Below are 19235 nucleotides of genomic sequence, written 5' to 3'. Positions count from 1 at the left end.
GTTATTGTATCTGACAGTTGTTGAATGGACCTTGTGAAATGAGTTGCCGGTCTCGGTCTGGTTCCTGGTAGACAGATATACTCAGCACAAAAGCCACCAACTTTAGCACATGTGTTAGGTGCCTCAGCCAAGAGCAAAGGATGACATTTTACTATGTTTTTCCATATTGGTCAAAAGTGTGCAAGGCACTTCACAGAAATATATTTGTATTTGTATTATAGTATCACCTAGGGGCCCTGGTCAGGATTGGACTCCCAGCATGCTGGATGCTGTGCTCTGAAAATCTGAGTCTAAAAACATCGTACAGAGAAAGTAATAGAAATCATACAACAGGCTTTTTCCAAACCCAATAATTTGTGTTTGTTTTATTAACTTTTAACTTGTATTACTTTAATGCTACCCTCTTAGCCCTTTCCATTTTGCTGCCTTTGTGGCCACCAGATTCTGGGCCTGGTTTGGTCCCTTGCATCAATTCTAGCAGCACAAAAGCTGCTCTAATTTATGACCAGCTACCGGTGGCCTTTAGGGTCCATTCTAGCTGCTGTGAATGGCTGGACCTTGGTGACATATGACCACATATTGTTTTCTCTCCTCCCCCTTGTGTCCTCTATATTAGCAGCTGGGAGAAGTGTGATGTAGAGCCCAAACCTGACTCTTTGAGATTATTTCCCAGCTACTGGTGAAACCAGCTTTCTGGCTGTTTTGCTTGGCCAGAGTGGCAGTGTGGGAACCAGAGTGGGGCTAAAATGTTTGTTACAAGTATGAAACACAGGAAACAAGGCTTAAATAAGAGTTACATAGGAAAGTCATTAAACAAAGGATAATGAAATAGATGAATTAGCTGTTTACATATCAGCATGTTTAATAAAATGAAACTAAACAGCAAAATAATGAACATTTCCCATGTTTTTCATGGGAATATATTTTTCTCATTGTAAGCAGGGCTGGCTCCAGACACCAGCTCAGCAAGCAGGTGCTTGGGGCGGCCAAGGGGAAGGGGTGGCACGTCAGGCTCTTCGGCCGCGGGTCCCTTGGTCCCACTCAGAGGGAAGGACCTGCCGCTGAAGAAGAAAGTGGCATGGTGGAGCTGCCGCCGATCGCGATCGGGGCTTTTTTTTCCGTCCCCCTCCACCCCCCAAACAATTGAGGCAGCAAAAACCCTGGATCCAGCCCTGATTGTAAGACTATCCCATACTTCACAAAATCTGTTACTTAACATGGAAAATGGTTCCAGTGTTCTAATTATAAATTGTGCCACTGATATTTAGAATATCTTTAGATTTCTTCCACATGAAGTAAAGTATTGCTATGAAAACAAGCATAGTCCTATCCCCCAAATCAATACAAAATCAACATGGCATACATTAAGAGGATTAAAAACTGGCTAAATGACAATCTCAAAATGTAATTGTAGATTGGGACTCATCATTGAGTCCCAGTGTTACTGGCGGGCTCAGTGCTATTTAACATTTTTATCAAGGACCTGGAAGAAAACATAAAAACATGACTGATAAAGTTTGCAGCTGACACAAAGATTGGAGGAATGGTACATAATTAGGCTTGGAAGGATTAGATTTTTATTGGTACACAATTTCACCACACACACAAACTGCTGAAAACATATTTGCATTAGTAATAATCAAAATTTACAGATAGGCAAAATAAGAAAATGCTGCTTGAGAGCTTATTAGTTTGTATATTATGACGTGATGATGACAATTTGTGCTTTAATGGTTATAAAGGTTTAACATCTTCTGTCATTAAATACTTGTCTGACCTCCCTGCAATAATATCCTGCAACTGTGAAAAATGAAAGTGATAAAAATCTTAAAAAAAAAAAGCTTAAAAATAAGCATCAGTACCATCCATCAAAGTGATTTTAAAAAATCAAATTATGCGAAGCCTAAAAATACTGCGGAGGCATGTCACGGATACAGAATGATCTGGATCCATTGGAAAGCTGGATGCAAGCAAACTATGCATTTCAGTATGGCAAAATAGAGTCTTACATCTAGAAACAAAGACTATGAACCATACTTACAGGACTCTATCCTGGGAAAGAGTGACTCTGGACTTGAGGATCATAGTGGATGATTAGCTGAACATGAGGTCCCAGTGGAATGGGTGTGACTAAGGGTATGTCTATACTGCAATTAAAACCCTTTGGCTGGCCTATGCCAGCTGAGTTGGGTTCGCCAGGCTCAGGTTAAGGGACTGTTTAATTGTGGTGTAGAGTTTTGAGCTTGGACTGAAGCCCGGGCTTGAGTACTCTGCGAAGTGGGAGGGTCCCAGAGCTCAGGTTGCAGCCTGAGCCTACACGGCAATTAAACAGCCTCTTAGCCTGAGTCCAGTGAGCCCAAGTCAGCTAGCATGGGCAAATGCAATCCTTGGATGTCTAAACAGGGAATACTGAGTTGAAATAGGAAAGTTTTATTACCTCTGGACCACTGGAATACTGTGTCAAATTCTAGTGTCACAATTCAAGAAAGATTGATAAATTAGGTTGGGTTCAGATTCATGAAAATGATTAAAGGGTTGGAAAACATCTTATAATTATCTTCATTGGGAACAGAAATTTGATAACTGAAGACTCTTAATTGGGCAGACAAAGATATAACAAGATCCAGTGGCAGATACTGAAATAATCATAGAGTATCAGGGTTGGAAGGGAACTCAGGAGGTCATCTAGTCCAACCCCCTGCTCAAAGCTAGGACCAGTCCCCAGACAAATTTTTGCCCCAAATCCCCCCCTCAAGGATTGAACTTACAACCCTGGGTTTAGCAGGTCAATGCTCACAGATTCAGACTCATAGTGCACATTTTCAACAGTGAGGATAATTAACCACTGGATCAAGGACTGTGGTAGATTCTCCATCACTGGAAACTTTAAAATCAAGATTGGATTTTTTCTAGAAGACTTGCAATAGTTCAAACATGATGAATTCATTCAGAGAAGTCCTATGGCCTGTGTTGCATACAGGAGATCAGACTAGATGATCACAACGAGCCCTTCTGGCCTTATAATCTGTGAATTCCATCCCAGTATGGAGCAAGTTCATGATTTATATATTTACAAAATTTGTAATAATATCAGAAGGGGTGCTGGCCATGCATAAGAAACTGTAAACCCATTTCCATCTGTGCATACCTTCCTCCACATTGAGGGACGAAGTGGGTTTCGTAATATACCAGTCTGCACTCCAAGGGAGGATAACACCTGGGTGCTGGGGCAAGTCCCTTAAACTGAGTCTTCCCAGAGCTGAGCTGAGTGTTTGTGTTCTTCTTCGAGTGATTGCTCCTATGCATTCCAGTTAGGTGTGCACGCGCCGCGTGCACGGCTCGTCGGAAGATTTTTACCCTAGCAACACTCGGTGGGTCGGCTGGGCGCCCCCTGGAGTGGCGCCACTATAGCGCCGAATATATACCCCAGCCGACCCATCTGCTCCTCAGTTCCTTCTTACCGCCCGTGACGGTCGTTGGAACGGTGGAGTGCTCCTTTGACCTCCACAGCCCTAGCTTCTCTCTGATTTCTTCGTTGTAATTATTGTATATAGTTCTTAAAATAGTTAGATTAGTTCACTAGTTAGTTAGTTAGGGGAAATTGGGGGGCCTAGCCCTTCTTTTCCCGATCCGGTGTGGGCTCATGCCCAAGGCACTGGGATTCAAGCCCTGCTCGGCCTGTCAGCGGCCCATGCCAATAGGAGACCCTCACACCTCCTGCCTGCGGTGCTTAGGAGAGTCTCATCGTGCAGATAAGTGCCCTATTTGCAAGTCTTTTAAGCCACGGACAAAGAAAGAGCGAGACTTTCGTTTAAAGCAGCTCTTGATGGAGTCGGCACTTAGCCCTGCGGTGCCGACCTCAGCCACTCCACAGTCCTCTTCAGCACGGAGCGTCCCAGCGGTTCCTGGCCGGTCCGGTACCGAGACTGTGAAAAACCAGCAACTGGCACCGGCGTCCCGGCACCGTTCCCTCTCTCCTGCGAGGAAGCGTAAGCCGGCGCAGATGGCCGCCAAGGCATCTGCACCAGGTCCGCTGGCCCAACCACCGGCACCGACACCTCCGGCACTGACTCCGCTGGCGCCCAAGATGGGTGCTGTACCGTCGACTCCGGCACCGCAAGAGCCGTTGAGTCCGGTACCGCCTTGCTCCCCGGTGCAAACCATGGTCGAGCTGCCTCTCCCGTCGACACCCGAAACTTTTTTGACGGCGAGAGAGCTGATAGCGCTCACCGAGCCACAGCGTATCCAGCCCCCGGCACCGCCAGTGCGGGCTGTGAAGTCAGTGGGTAAGCTGGCTATCATGCGCCCTCCATCCCCTGACGAACGAGAGAGACGGTACTCCAGGTCCCGGTCCCGGTCCTGGAGACGCTCTCCTCCACGCTGATCCAGATCTCGGCGCCGGTCGCAGTCCCGGTACCGCTCGCCATCGCGGTACCGGTCGCACTCCCGGAGGCGATCCCGGTCCTGCTCTCCTGACCGGCGGTATCGACACAGATCCGGATCTCGGTACCGCTCCCGGTACCGTTCATCCCGCAGCCGCTCCCACCGCTGAGAATCGAGATCCAGGTCGATCTCCCGGCACCGGCACGGTCGATGGTCCCGATCTCTCTCCCGGCACCGTGACGACCGGTACTGTTCCCCGGTACCGTCCAGGGACAGACCGGCAGCGTCAATGGCGCAATCCCACAGTGTCTCTGCCCCGCCGTGGCCTTCGCGTCAGCCGTCTGTCTCCTCGCAAGCGGACAGTGTAGCCGATCCACACACTGATCCTCAAGGCCAGGACCAGGGTCCCCCCCAATGGGGCTTCTGGACCCCATGGGCCTATCATGAGGCGCAAGGGGTACCCCCCTCTCAGGGCCCCAGTACTTCCATCCACAGGGCGCCTGAGGCTACGGTCAGCAGACCTCCTCCCTTGTCGTTGGTAGAGGAACCTCAGCCACCTGTTGTTGCCGAGCATCCCCCAATCGCGGAGGCTGCGCAGCACATTGACGAGCCACCACCGGACACCCTAGTCCCGGGCCTGTCATCGTCTTCCTCTCCAGATGAGGCGGTGGCGGGCGCGTCGTCATCGGGCCCTCTCCTGATTGACCTCCGCGCCCACCAGGACCTGCTTCGACGGGTGGCACAAAACATTAACCTGCTCATTGAGGAGGTGGCAGAGGATGATGACCCTGTGGTCAGCATAATCGGGGCTGAGGCGCCTCTTTGGGTGGCTTTGCCCTTTATACGCACCATCCAGAGGAATGCAGATACTATTTGGCAGTCGCCGGCTTCCACCCCTCCCACTGCTCGGTGGGTGGAAAGGAAGTACTCGGTCCCCTCCAGAGGCTATGAGTATCTGTATACGCACCCAGCTCCAGACTCGCTGGTCGTGCAGTCCGTTAATGACCGTGAGCGCCATGGACAACCAGCTCCAGCGCCAAAATCTAAAGAGGCACGGCACATGGATCTTTTGGGACGAAAGGTCTATTCAGCCGGTGGTCTCCAACTGAGGATTTCCAACCAGCAGGCTCTCCTCAGTAGATACACCCATGACACCTTGCTGTCTCTCTCAAAGTTCACTGAGCTGGTGCCGTCAGACTCCCGCCCTGAATTCAAGGCCCTTATTGAGGAGGGTAAGAAAGCCTCCCGATCGGCACTCCAAGCCTCTCTGGACTCCGCGGATTCAGGAGCCAGGACCTTGGCCTCTGGGGTGACCATGAGGAGGATTTCATGGCTGCAGGCCTCCACGTTACCACCGGAAGTCCAACATACTATACAGGACTTACCGTTTGACACCAAGGGTCTGTTTTCCGAGAAAACGGACTCAAGGCTGCAGACCCTCAAAGATGGTCGAGTCACTATCCGCTCCCTGGGCATGCACATGCCGGTTACCCAGCGGATATCCTTCAGGGCACAACCATACCGCCCGTTCAACCAGACCGGGCCACGCCCCGATAATAGGCGCAGAGGCAGGGTGAATCGGCATAGACTGTCGGGCAACCGGGGGAATCAGCCCCAAGCGCCCTCCAAGCGCCCCCCCGGGACCTAAACAAAACTTTTGAGGGGACGCCCGAGGGCAGCCCACCAGTTTATTTACCGGATCCTTCCCCGTTATTTTCCAACCGTCTTTCCCACTTCCTGCCGGCGTGGTCCCACATAACAACAGACAGCTGGGTGCTCCGCACGGTGCAGTTTGGTTACCGACTCCAATTTGTTTCGCACCCTCCCTGTCCCTCTTCAGGGACCCCTCTCACGAGCAGTTCCTCTTACACGAGGTCGAGACTCTGTTGAGTTTGGGTGCCATAGAGGAGGTGCCGGAAGGCATGTGAGGCAGGGGATTTTACTCCCGTTATTTCCTGATCCCCAAGGCGAAGGGAGGTCTGCGACCAATTCCCGACCTCCGAGAGCTCAACAGATTTCTGGTCAAGCTCAAGTTCCGCATGGTAACCCTGGGGACCATTATCTCCTCCCTGGATCCGGGAGACTGGTTTGCCGCCCTCGACATGAGGGACGCATACTTCCATATCGCAATTTACCCCCCTCATCGACGCTATCTGCGCTTCGTCATCAACAGTATGCACTACCAGTTTACGGTGCTCCCCTTCGGCCTCTCCACGGCACCGAGGGTCTTCACCAAGTGCATGGCAGTGGTGGCTGCGGCCCTTCGCCGTCGTCGCATACATGTTTACCCATATCTCGACGACTGGCTGATCCGCAGATCTTCCCGCCAACTTGTAACATGTCAAATGGCCGAGATCCTAGGCCTGTTCCAACGGCTAGGCCTTATGATCAACGCCGAAAAGTTTACCTTAGCTCCAACACAACGGGTGGAGTTCATAGGTGCGGTCCTGGATTCCAATTTAGACAGGGCCTGCCTCCCTCTATCTCGGCACCAGACTTTGGCTTCCCTTGTCCGAGACCTACGGTCCTTTCCGACAACGACGGTGCGGTCCTGCCTTCGCCTCCTTGAACACATGGCGGCATGCACATTCGTGACCATGTACACGAGGCTGCGTCTTCGCTCCTTTCAAACTTGGCTGGCGTCGGTGTACTGCCCGCACCGTGACTCCATAGATATGGTGGTCACAGTCCCGAGATCAACCTTCGAACCGCTCAACTGGTGGCTGAACCCGGAGGTAGTGTGTGCCGGAGTTCCATTCCGCCTACCCCACCCATCTGTTACACTGACCACGGATGCTTCGGCATTGGGATGGGGTGCACGCCTCGACAACCTGCACACCCAGGGTCTCTGGTCGCCCCAAGAGCTCTCCCTTCATATCAATGTCAGGGAGCTGCGGGCAATTCGCTTGGCGTGTCAAACCTTCCACGTCCATCTTCAAGGGCGCTGCGTGGCCGTTTTCACGGACAACACGACGGCGATGTTTTACGTCAACAGACGGGGGGGGGGGCTCATTCCTCCCTGCTTTGCACGGAAGCGATGCACCTTTGGGACTTCTGTATAACCCACTCTATTCACCTGGTAGCATCGTTTCTTCCAGGAGTGCAGAACACATTGGCCGACCATCTCAGCAGGTCATTCCTCTCCCACGAGTGGTCGATTCGCCCAGATGTTATCCACACAGTTTTCCAGAGGTGGGGGGTTCCCCAAATAGACCTGTTTGCCTCCAAAGAGAACAGGAAATGTCACCAGTTCTGCTCTTACCAGGGTCGCTCCCAGGGCTCCCTATCGGACGCATTCCTCCGCCCCTGGACGGGTCACCTGCTGTATGCCTTCCCTCCGTTCCCCCTCGTACACCGGGTGCTACTCAAGCTCCGGAGGGACAGGGCCCGCCCCATACTCGTCGCTCCAGCCTGGCCGAGACAGCACTGGTACACCCTGCTGCTCGAGCTCTCGGTACGGGATCCCATTCCTCTCCCCTTATGGCCGGACCTGATAACACAGGACTTCGGCAGGCTTCGCCACCCGGACCTGCAGTCCCTCCATCTTACAGCTTGGTTCCTATGTGGCTGACACGAGCGGAGCGTGACTGCTCTGCGGCGGTGCAGCAAGTCCTGATGGAAAGCAGGAAGCCTTCCACTCGATCGACCTACCTCGCAAAATGGAAGCGTTTCGCACTCTGGTGCGATCAGAAGGGTCTCAATCCTTTCGCAGTCCCTATTCCTACGATCCTGGACTACCTCTGGTCTCTCAAGGAGCAAGGTCTCGCGGTCTCCTCCTTGAAGGTGCACCTGGCGGCCATTTCCTCCTTTCGATCTGGCGTAGGAGAGCAGTCCATCTTTTCCAATCAGATGGTTTCCCGCTTCCTTAAGGGACTAGATCGCTTGTACCCGCCGATACGGCGTCCTACACCTTCTTGGGATTTGAACTTAGTTCTAGCCAAGCTTATGGGAGCCCCCTTTGAGCCCTTGGCCATGTGTTCCCTTCTCTATTTGACATGGAAAATGGCCTTTCTTGTCGCTATAACATCAGCAAGATGAGTTTCCGAGCTTCACGCCCTAACGGGTGGTCCACCGTATACCATCTTCCATGGAGACAAGGTACAGCTTCGGCCACACCCGGCCTTCCTCCCTAAGGTGGTGTCCGCCTTCCATGTGAACCAGGACATTTTCCTCCCGGTTTTTTTCCCGAAGCCGCACGCCTCCCGTCGTGAACAACAGCTTCACAGCCTCGACGTCCGCAGGGCACTCGCGTTTTACATAGAGCGAACGAAACCCTTCCGGCGTTCGCCCCAGCTATTTGTAGCGGTTGCCGATCGCATGAAGGGCAAGCCGGTCTCCTCTCAGAGGATCTCCTCCTGGGTGACAGCATGTATCCGGACATGCTACGAGCTTGCTCACGTGCCAGCTAGCTGTCTCACCGCTCACTCTACGAGAGCGCAAACTTCTTCTGCCACCTTCCTGGCCCATGTCCCCATCCAGGACATCTGTCGGGCGGCTACCTGGTCTTCAGTCCACACTTTTGCTGCCCACTACGCATTGGTGCAGCAATCTAGAGACGATGCAGCCTTCGGCTCAGCAGTCTTACACTCTGCCACGTCTCACTCCGACCCCACCGCCTAGGTAAGGCTTGGGAATCACCTAACTGGAATGCATAGGAGCAATCACTCGAAGAAGAAAAGATGGTTACTCACCGTTGTAACTGTTGTTCTTCGAGATGTGTTGCTCCTATCCATTCCAGACCCGCCCTCCTTCCCCACTGTCGGAGTAGCCGGCAAGAAGGAACTGAGGAGCGGACGGGTCGGCTGGGGTATATATTCGGTGCTATAGCGGCGCCACTCCAGGGGGCGCCCAGCCGACCCACCGAGTGTTGCTAGGGTAAAAATCTTCCGACGAGCCGTGCACGCGGCGCGCGCACACCTAACTGGAATGGATAGGAGCAACACATCTCGAAGAACAACAGTTACAATGGTGAGTAGCCGTCTTTTCTTCTGCAATTGGGTGTGGCCCTGCCTGTGTGTGCTGGAGAAGGCTTAAGAGCCTGGATCAGCAAGACAGGTAAAAAGGGGGCCAATGCTGGCAGAACAGTTGGGCTCAGTGGTATCTCAGCACTTCAGGTGGCATCTTAAAGGGGGCAACCCATCATTCTCCTGGCACTGAACTGAAATTCTGTACTAGGTTAAGCTGTACATGGGACTCAGGTTTCCTTAAAATACCAATAAATGTCACCAAATCCCAGTAAAACAGTGCTCTCCAAACACTCTCATGCATCTTCCATCAGATGATTCTGGCATTTCTAATGTTTTGATAGTTTCCATATTCAACACTGTAAAACCAATGCCCTCAAACCCTAAACTAAAATGAAAACTGTATATTCCCTTCTCCCTGCATAAGAACTCTGGGATCCTAGTCCCCACCTCCCATTCGCTACCAGATGCGACTATTCTGCCTTCTGTCTCTGTGGCTCCACCACCATCCTCATCCCAAAGAATCAAGTTTCCTAGTATCTAGCAATAGTGAAAATCAAACCATGGATTATGTGTTGTTTGTAGGGCTGTCAATTAATTGCAGTTAATTCATGCAATTAATTCAAAAAATTAATCGCGATTAAAAAAATTAATCGTGATTAATCACAGTTTTAATCACACTTAAACAATAGAATACCATTTGAAATTTATTAATTTTTTGGATGTTTTTCTACATTTTCAAATATATTGATTTCACTTACAACATAGAATACATAGTGTACAGTGCTCACTTTATATTATTATTTTTGATTACAAATATTTACTGTAAAAATGATAAACAAAAGAAATAGTATTTTTCAATTCAGCTCATACAAGTACTGTAGTGCAATCTCTTTATTGTGAAAGGGCAACATACAAATGTAGGGGTTTTTTTTGTTACGTAGCTGCACTCAAATACGTACGTTGTCTCTTATTTGAACCACTCATTTTGGAGCAAAATGTTAAAAAAATAATAAATTGCAAAGCACAAGAAAACAGCAGTATCAGTGCAGGAAGAATATTCACACACAGGGCTGGCTCCAGGCATCAGTGGAACAAGCATGTGTCTGTGTCAGCACATGCTATGGGGCAGCATTCGGTCCATTTTGCACAGGTGGAGCATGGTATTTTTTGTTTGTTTGTTTTTTTGTTGGGTTTTTTTTGGCGGCAGTTCTGGGCAGTGCAGGGAGAAGCCTGAGAGAAGCTGTGCAGCCTGCAACCCCGGAGTACTCTGTCCCCAGCAGGCAGGGGGCCCTGGCATCACTTCCCTACTGGCCACTAGGCTGGCCCTGGAGGCAGCCCTGGAGTTCTCTGTGCCCGGCAGGCATGGGGCCGCGGCTTCTCTTCTTGAAGCTGGAAAGAAGCTGCAGCCCAGCGCCTGCCAGAGACAGAGAGCACCGGCACCCGAAGCCCTGGAGTTCTCTGTCCCTGGCAACCGCAGGGCCGCGGCTTCTTTCCCCTGCTGAGCACTAGGCAGGTGCACATAAATGCCCCGGCGGGTACCATGGCGCCCGCGGGCACCACGTTGGGGACCACTGCTCTACACTGATTAAACTGCTAGAAGAGGTCAACACTGCAGAGCAGTCCCATACATACAACTGAAAAAGAAACAGTCCTTTAATGTTTGGGACCTAATCCCCCAAGAGAAGGGCAATATTTTCACCATTCTTCCTGTGTCTTTTTCTTTTTGGCATAAAAATAATTAGACATACAGGATATTAGGAAACCATATTTGTGGCCATTTTTCTTCCATAAATGACCTGTAAAAGCATAAAAAACAGCTCTTAATGGTAAAATAAGATAACTTCTGCAGAAATGGTGTTTTCCAAGTGAACATTTGCTTTTGATATGCTAGAATCCCAGCTCTCTACCACAAGATGGCATCCGTAACAGAAGTTTATTAGTGATGAGGCTTTACAGCACTTCTTGGGGGGTTCTGCATGAAGGGCTGAAACATTGCAATTTAATGAACAGAAAAACACTTACTTTAAATATTTTATTCAAAAATCACAGTTGTCCCATGTTAATTGATATGTGGAATATGTGGATATTTCAGCTCAGGAAAACAACATGTTAGATCAACAGTGCTGTATGCTGTTGGAGCAGGCTTTTGTTAAGCTACAAGTTTTGAGTCATTTTTGCTTTAACCTAGGGGGAAAAAAACGGAAAGTTCTCTCTCAGATCCAGAGCGCTGAAGTCAAGAGCACAAATCACACTGTCCCTTAGCTTTGGTGTAAGTAATGTTGCTGTTGTTTTTTTTTTTTTTTGGGGGGGGGGGGAAGGGAGCGAAGGCTTGTGATGGCCTATGAGATGGAGGTTTGCAGGTAGTACACAATCTTCATTTGCACACTTTAAAAATGTCTGGAAAAGCATACAGCTCTCAGGGGAGTTTATATTTTTCATAGTTCATTTATATCTAGGGAGGAAAGGAAACTTAAAAGTTTGTCTTTCCCCAGCCCTTATTTCTTTTGGCAGCTTTATTGTAATTTTTTGCATGTTAAAAACAAAATACTCTTATTCTTTTCCTAAAATAAAGCAATTCAGGCAAAATACTACTCATGTACAAGCCTGCAACATGTTAAACTACTGTGGGTGCAGAACTGAGACGAACAGCACTGTGACCAGGGTCCTAGGGGGGACTCTATAGTCACTCAATTAGGGTGAACTGCAAAGAATTGGGGGTTTGGGGCAGCCAAACCCCCAAAATCTGGCAGATATTCCAATACTAAGATTCACCAAGCCAGCATAAAACAGCATCTTTATTACCTTACTGGTTACTCAGAAGTCCAAACACAGTTCCCTTAAAATGATCCAGTCTCAGGTCTCCATTTAGGTCAAATATTTTTGTAAATCTTATTTCATCATATAAAAGAAAAGGTTCTACCAATTCCAAAGGATCGGACACATTACCTCCCAGGTTAACATTACCTCCCAGGTTTCAGATTTTACCCAAACACACGCTGCAGCCAATTCTTATTAACTAAAATCTAAAGATTTTATTTATAAAAAGAAAGAAAACTGAGACTTAAAACTGGTTAAATGAATCAATTACATACCGTAATGGCAAAGTTTTTTGCTCAGGCTTGTAGCAGTGATGGAATAAACTGCTTGCTTAAGTCAAGTCTCTGGAGTACATTCACAGCTTGGATGGGTCATTCAGTCCATTGTTCAGAGCTTCAATTTGTAGCAAAGTTCCTCTGGAGGTAAGAAACAGGATAAAAAAATGGAGAAGGTACAGCTGCCTTTTATAGTCTCTTGCCATGAGGCCTGTGCTTGGGCTGGAGCTAGGGTTGCCAATTTTGGTTGGACATATTCCTGGAGGTTTCAATACATGACATAATATTTAATTAATCTTCAATTCCTGGAGACTCTAGGACAATCCTGGAAGTTTGGCAACCCTAACTGGAGCCCAGGCTTTGAGAGCTGAGGAGGTGGTTGGCTTGATCAAAGCTAGTTTGGTTATGCCTACATGTGCTACAGTTGGGGCTCCTGCTTGCTCTGTAGGCATGCCTCCTGTGAACTCAGATTGCTGCACTGAGTGCAAGAGATGAATGTTAACTTTTTGGCCTTGATCCTGTTCCCACCGAGTTCAAAGGCCAAATTTCCCTTGATTTCAATAGGAGCAGGCGCAGGGTCTCTCAGTCTTTCTGTGCCTGTATTAGTTGGATGATGTGTTTCGGTTTTGAACTCTTCATAAACCAAAACTATCAGTGGAAAAGCCTAAAAGCACATCTGCTGCTGCTAAGCTGACAATTTGTTGGGCCCGATGGTTATTATTAATATGAACCACAAAGGCAGAAATTGATTTTCTTTCCTTTAACTGCCTATGTCTTTCCCCTGATGAGTTTGCTGTCACCTCAGTTTCACTGTTATATTCAGGTTTTTTTCCTTTTTGCGCAATTGGATTAGACGTGTTTAGAGTGGATGGAGTTTGTAAATACATCATTTTTACTGGGCAGAGATGAGGATGGTGGAGAAATCATCCATGCAGTAGTGGTGTTTGGAGTGTCATTGAGACCACCTTGGTAATTTTTGTGTTTGCAAAGCAGATGTCTATGTAATGCATGGAAATTCTTCACTGTCATCCATTATCATAAAGTCATCTTAGCATAACTTTTTAATTCTCTACTCCTTTCCTGCAGAAGAATTTAAAATCAGCCTCTGTAGAGTAAAGTTAATGCTATGTAAAAAGCCAACTTTTGACATGTTTTCATCTCTCTGCACTTCTCAGTTCTAGCCAGGACCAAAAATTAAGTGCCAGTTTCACTTGAAAGACTATACTGTGTTCCCAAAGACCTCTGAAGAGAGGGAGCAGAGGGAGGGCCTTGCGGAAACACCTCTGGCCATAGGAGGGTGCCTGGTGAATGGGACTGCTACATTTAGCAAAGTTCAAAAATGACAGCTTCACAATGTCCAGATTTATAGAAAAAGATGAAAAAGCAGAAATGAATGGTTATCCCACCACCCCAAATCTACCATGAAAAACAAAGCTTAGTCAAAACAGATCATCAGGAGTGGCAGTGACAATGATGTTATTGCATGTTCAGGCCAGTTTGTGATTAAGCATCAAGAAATGACCAGAGTTATTAGACAAGTTCAACAAAGCAGTAAGAAACAATATTGAAAGTTCAAATAATAGCAAAAGTGTGAAAGGCTTGGAAGATCTGAGAGAAGTCAAGAAATAGCAAGTAAAAGCAAATAAACAAATGGCAATAGAAAATAAGTGTGCATCACGTGACATCTTTGGATCAGACTTTACTGCTTAGGCAGATGACTGTCAAAAGAAAATTAAGTTTTAACTTTGAGGGATTTGATGGGAAAATAAGAAAATAGCAGAAGTATTAAAGCCTGTTTTGATCTGCATGTTGATTAAGAAGTCCTGACCTTCCAAAATACTGAGCACTCATAACTCCTGTTGATTTCAGTGGGAGTTGAAGTCCCTCACCACTTTTTAGATGCTCTTCAGCACCTTAAGAGTTCAGGCCCAAAGGGCATGGCCTATGCCCTAAATTAATAATTGAATTTGCAAGGTGACAAGACAAAGCATTAGAAAGGTATGAGGGAGAGTTCTTAAATGGTCTCTGAGTCACAAGCTCTGTACAGGTTTCAGAGTGGTAGCCGAGTTAGTCTGTATCAGCAAAAAGAATGAGGAATACTTGTGGCACTTTAGAGACTAACAAATTTATTTGAGCATACATTTTTGTGGGTTTTCGCCCATGAAAGCTTGTGTTCAAATAAATTTGTTAGTCTCTAAGGTGCCATAAGCTCTGTACAGGCATGAAGACAAGATATACATTCAGGGGGATGCTTTTAATCTTCCCTTTTGTCATGTAATGTAGAAATTCTCACTAAGCCAAGAAGCTTACTCCAGAAGGAAACCTAAGAATTTCAGTTACGTTTGTGATACATACATAGAGATTTCCCAATCTGCAGCATCACTACATAGCAAAAACAACATTGGCTCAACCCTGCACAAGGAATAAAAGAGAAAAACAAATATGAATGAGAGAGATTTGTGAATTCAACACTGATTTGAAAGGGGAAAAGGGAGGGTGTGTGTGGATGAAAGACCATAACACCCAGCTCACTCAGTTTCAAATAAAATCTTGTCATCTCAGGAGCCACCTGTCTGTTGATCTTCATGCTGGCATAATGCTAGAAGTGCACAATCATTGTTTGATTCACAGTATACACACAAGTTTGATGCAAATATAAGTATTCTTGCTGGAAGGTTGCAACATAACACTGCTCTATTTCTTGGAATTCAGAACACCCAAAAGAAAGAGACAAAGCAGGCTGCTCCCTAAGGCAGAGAGGCACAACTCTCCACCACCTTGCTTAAAGCTGACTAGCTCCAGAACTGATTGCTCCAAGATGCTTCCCTACAGAACACCACAGTCTGCAAACAGACCTAGGAATGCCCCCCCTCCTTCTTAAAGTGCTAGTTTGCAATTCTGTCACAGTCCTCAGTACACCACAATCATTATGTTACTTAGGGAATAAGAAATTAAACACAGTGGATGATTCTTTAGTAGTTTGTTTCAGCTGAATACCCAATTTTCTTTAATTTGTGATTTTTAAAAATATTTTCAGAACACACCTTCTTGGTAGGTAACAATAGCAATGATAATCTCTTTAGATTTACTAACTAATTTTATGTTGGTTTTGTGAAATGGGTGAGTCAGCTTTACTTATGTAGTGTAAATTTAAACTCTACAACACTTAATAGAAAGGGGTGAAGGGAAATGAAGTTGTCCTCCTACCCTCTGTCCCCTTTATGTTTATATCTCCATCCCACCCTGCCGTTCCTTTCCCTACTTTTTCACTGCACTGGCATCCTGCTAGGCATCTATTGGTCTGAACCTGATTACTCCATGCTAGGAGTGGTTAGTAAATAGCCTTCCTAGACTTGCTGTTTGGAAGCACTGCAGGATATAACATGGCACACAAATATAGTAAAACTTTAGCTATACTTGCATGGTGTGTGACTTGACTACAGCAAGTCTTAAGAGCTGTAGTAAATACTTACCACCACATTTCTAGAGTGCCCACTTCTGATACCCAGGTACCAACAGCTTGCTATCATAGAATATCAGGGTTGGAAGGGACCTCAAGAGGTCATCTAGTCCAACCCCCTGCACATCTCAGCAAAATCAGCTTCTCTTAAAAAGAAAATGGCATCTTATTAATTAGTTTCAAGTTGGAATGCTATTATACTTCCATTGTGCTGCATAGCATGGTGCCACCTGCCAGACCTGAGCTGTAACTGCAAATGCAGGAAGTATTACGGTATTGATGTGCAAATTAAATTCTTAAAAGGTTGAAAACCCCGATCTATAACTTCCCAATCTAAGTGGTCAAGAAATTCTTACAAACTATTGTAAGAAAAAGAGAGAAATAAAGAAGTGGTGGAAAACTAACAGAGCCAGGAGCAGAAGGCTGGAAAGCAACCATAGTGTTAGGGAAGAAAGGTCAGAGCTCGTTAATGATTGGAATTTTTTGAAGATATTTATGCTATGGTATAGAAAGGGAACACAATGGATTTTTTTTAAAGCATTTGGCAAAGCTTCACATCAGAGTATAACATCTACAGTAAAGAGTAATGGAATAAGTGGAAAGTTGGCTCCTTAGACTGATAATTGGGTACAAAGCAGGAAATAAAGGGTAGCCATAAAAATAAGCTTTTTCATCTGGAAAGAAGTTAGGCTGTCATGTTGGAAGGCTGTTTATTATGGACAGAGAAAGACATGACCTCAGTTTGACCTATAAACTTTTGTTCTTGGATGACTTTCCCCTACTGCTTATTATGCTGTGCAAAACTATTCATGTTAGCTACAAAATAATAGTGAGATCTGACGCTGGCAAGAGATAGCTAGAACCACATTACATGAACTAGATCTGGGCAAGATGTGGGGAAAATCCACTCGGTGAATAAACTCACTTGCCTGGAGAGTACTTAATTAAATCACTGGAGGAAACTGTAGAAATATGTCTGCTTGTGGGAAAGAGAGAGAATGGTAGCTAGAAATAAAATGATTCTATAGTTCTATTGTGAGCGGCTTTCTCTAATGGCTGCCTCCCAACCCATTCTCTAAGCACATCAAGTACTGTTTTGTGTGTTCTGAACCTGGAACAGTCACTGCTCAACACACAGGGTAGTGATTAATATATGGCATTAGTAAAAAGATAGGCAGAAGCATATTTTGAAGAGGAAGTTGTTGCAAAGGGAGAGAACAGTCTCATGGTACTGGTGTATTAATGATTCCCCACTACAACAGACTCAAAGCGTAACCCACTATTCTTACTTTCATTCCGATGAATTTGAATTCTTTATACATTTGTCCATTAATGGGATTGCAGAACATATTTGTTGGAAAAGGGGGGATGCATGTAGTATTAGGCAATGCCAGTTAGCTGTACCACAGCTCACAGTGTTTTAACAGTTCAGTTCATGGCAGAGAAAGAAAAACGGGCAAATAATATTGTTCAGAAGTATCACAAGTTTTTACAGGCTGGCTACTGGAAGCTTACTACCCTAACTGCTCTGCTTCGAGAAGTGCTCTGGAGTATAGAAATATGCAGGAAATCAAAGCTAGCTGTGCCTTTTTTTTTTAAGTACAATGAAGATAAGTAGCATTGCCAAGGTATCTGCCAACTCAGAATCAAAAGGGTATCACAGATAAGATGTTAATTTTTGGGCTGTTTTCCACCCTGTTATTGACTTATAACTGGGACGAGCCTTTCCAGTAATACTGATTGATTTAAATATTAATAAAGAAGAACTCATTGTTAGTTTTGTTTGTAGTTTTTGTACATAATCCAACACATTTCCCTAAAATGGGAGAGTTAGTGGACAAAGGGGAAGAATGTTAGGCACAAATACTTGGGCTATGGTGGCAGGGTGGACTAGGTCTGGAGGCCCCCTGCTGGAGGCCTTGTGGCCCTGCATCACGCTGCCCAGAAAAAAGCAGCGAGAAGTCCAGGCAGTCTAGAGTGGCTGCAGAGGAATGGCCAATCAGAGGGACTGATGGAGCAGCCAGTGAGGGCCCAGAAGGTCCAGATAAAAGGAAAGCAGCAGAGCTGAGCCTTTAGTTGCTGTGTGGAGCTTGACCAGGGAGCACTGGGTGCCTGGCTAGCTAGGTGAGCAGCATACTACAGACAGTTCACCGCAGAGAGCTCACTGGGTGGAGCTGAGCCCAGGGAAGGCTGCTGAAGACCAGGTGCCTGGCTGATTGGATAGAGTAGCAGCAGGCCCATGAAAAGGTCAGTGTGGGCAGGCTGAACCCAGGGGACTGAGCTCAGGACCTGCCCAGACCAAGCGAGGGTACTGAGATGAGCCCTACTGGTCTGGTTGAAGACTGAGCCCAGGGAGGGCTGCTGAAAAGGACACCAGCTGAGGGTACTGAGATGGGCCCCAGCTAGGTGGCTGAAGAATGCAGGGTCTTGGGGAAGAAGTCTAAGAGCTATGGTCCCATACCAGGGCTGTGATCAGAACTTGGGATGGTATACCCCAGAATAGGGGACAGTGCGTGTGGCTTGGCCGGAGGGCTGAGCTGCTGAAGACTGGCTTGGGGTGGGGGGGTGCTTGCAAGAGACAGGTGCCACCCTGATGTAAGACCAAAAAAGAGAAGCAGGCTCATACATAACTGAGAGAAAGGGGGCCATCACCGAGAGGTGGGGGTGCCCCTCTCTCCCCTTGTGAAAAGAACTGTGATTGCAGGTATATCGGCCATAGAAAAGGGGATGCTCATGAGAGGCAGGTCATGACCCCATTGCAGCTACCCCTTTGTGAGAAGTATAAGTTGGACTCTGACTCTATGGATCTTGATAGGCATCCATATGCCTTTCTGTCACAGGAAGTCTGAGCAGACACAAACTTGGACACAGAAGTTTATCAGTCAGCATCATGCTGTCAATGGCATCCTTATACACAGCGTCCAAGGGGAAGCAGAGAGCCCTGCAGGGCAAAGGCGGATATCTAAACCCAAACTGAGAATGTAGCAGCTTAAAGGAGAAAAACTAATAGTATCCTAGCTATTATGGTGGCAGTGGCTGCTCTGAGGGTGCTCTGCCCATATGTTGTTGGATCCTGTAAGGGATAGGAATGATTCTGTGTCAATTTCTCAAGTATTTTGCAAACCTAAACATGATGGAGACAACTTTGAGGTTATATATTTAGGGGGAGGGATAGCTCAGTGGTTTGAGCATTGGCCTACTAAACCCAGGGTTGTGAGCTCAACCCTTCAGGGGGCCTTTTGGGGATTGGTCCTGCGCTGAGCCGGGGGTTGGACTAGATGACCTCCTGAGGTCCCTTCCAACCCTGATAGTCTATGATAGTTTAGTTTTTCT

General features: G+C 47.0%; 2 long non-coding RNA genes across 3 annotated transcripts in view; one reads left to right on the top strand and one right to left on the bottom strand.

The window, feature by feature from the left end:
* LOC120396354 overlaps positions 1-19235 on the bottom strand; it is a 30497-nt gene that overhangs the window by 4494 nt on the left and 6768 nt on the right. Inside the window, exons 3-4 of one of the 2 annotated variants that reach the window (XR_005593074.1) lie at positions 12443-12583; positions 11369-11534 (exon numbers count right to left, since the gene is read on the bottom strand). This is a non-coding gene — a long non-coding RNA (uncharacterized LOC120396354). Of the gene's footprint in view, positions 1-11368; positions 11535-12442; positions 12584-19235 lie in introns of those variants that run through there. The other variant, XR_005593073.1, reaches the window with a different exon arrangement.
* The window catches only part of LOC120396355, a 72010-nt gene continuing 70783 nt past the window's right edge, over positions 18009-19235 (top strand). Inside the window, exon 1 of the long non-coding RNA XR_005593075.1 lies at positions 18009-18149. This is a non-coding gene — a long non-coding RNA (uncharacterized LOC120396355). The remainder of the gene's footprint in view (positions 18150-19235) is intronic.

Source organism: Mauremys reevesii, linkage group 2 (genome assembly GCF_016161935.1).
Source record: "Mauremys reevesii isolate NIE-2019 linkage group 2, ASM1616193v1, whole genome shotgun sequence".
NCBI lineage: Eukaryota > Metazoa > Chordata > Testudines > Geoemydidae > Mauremys > Mauremys reevesii.
The sequence above is the reverse complement of the archived record's forward strand: the minus strand, read 5'-3'. Positions and strand labels throughout refer to the sequence as shown.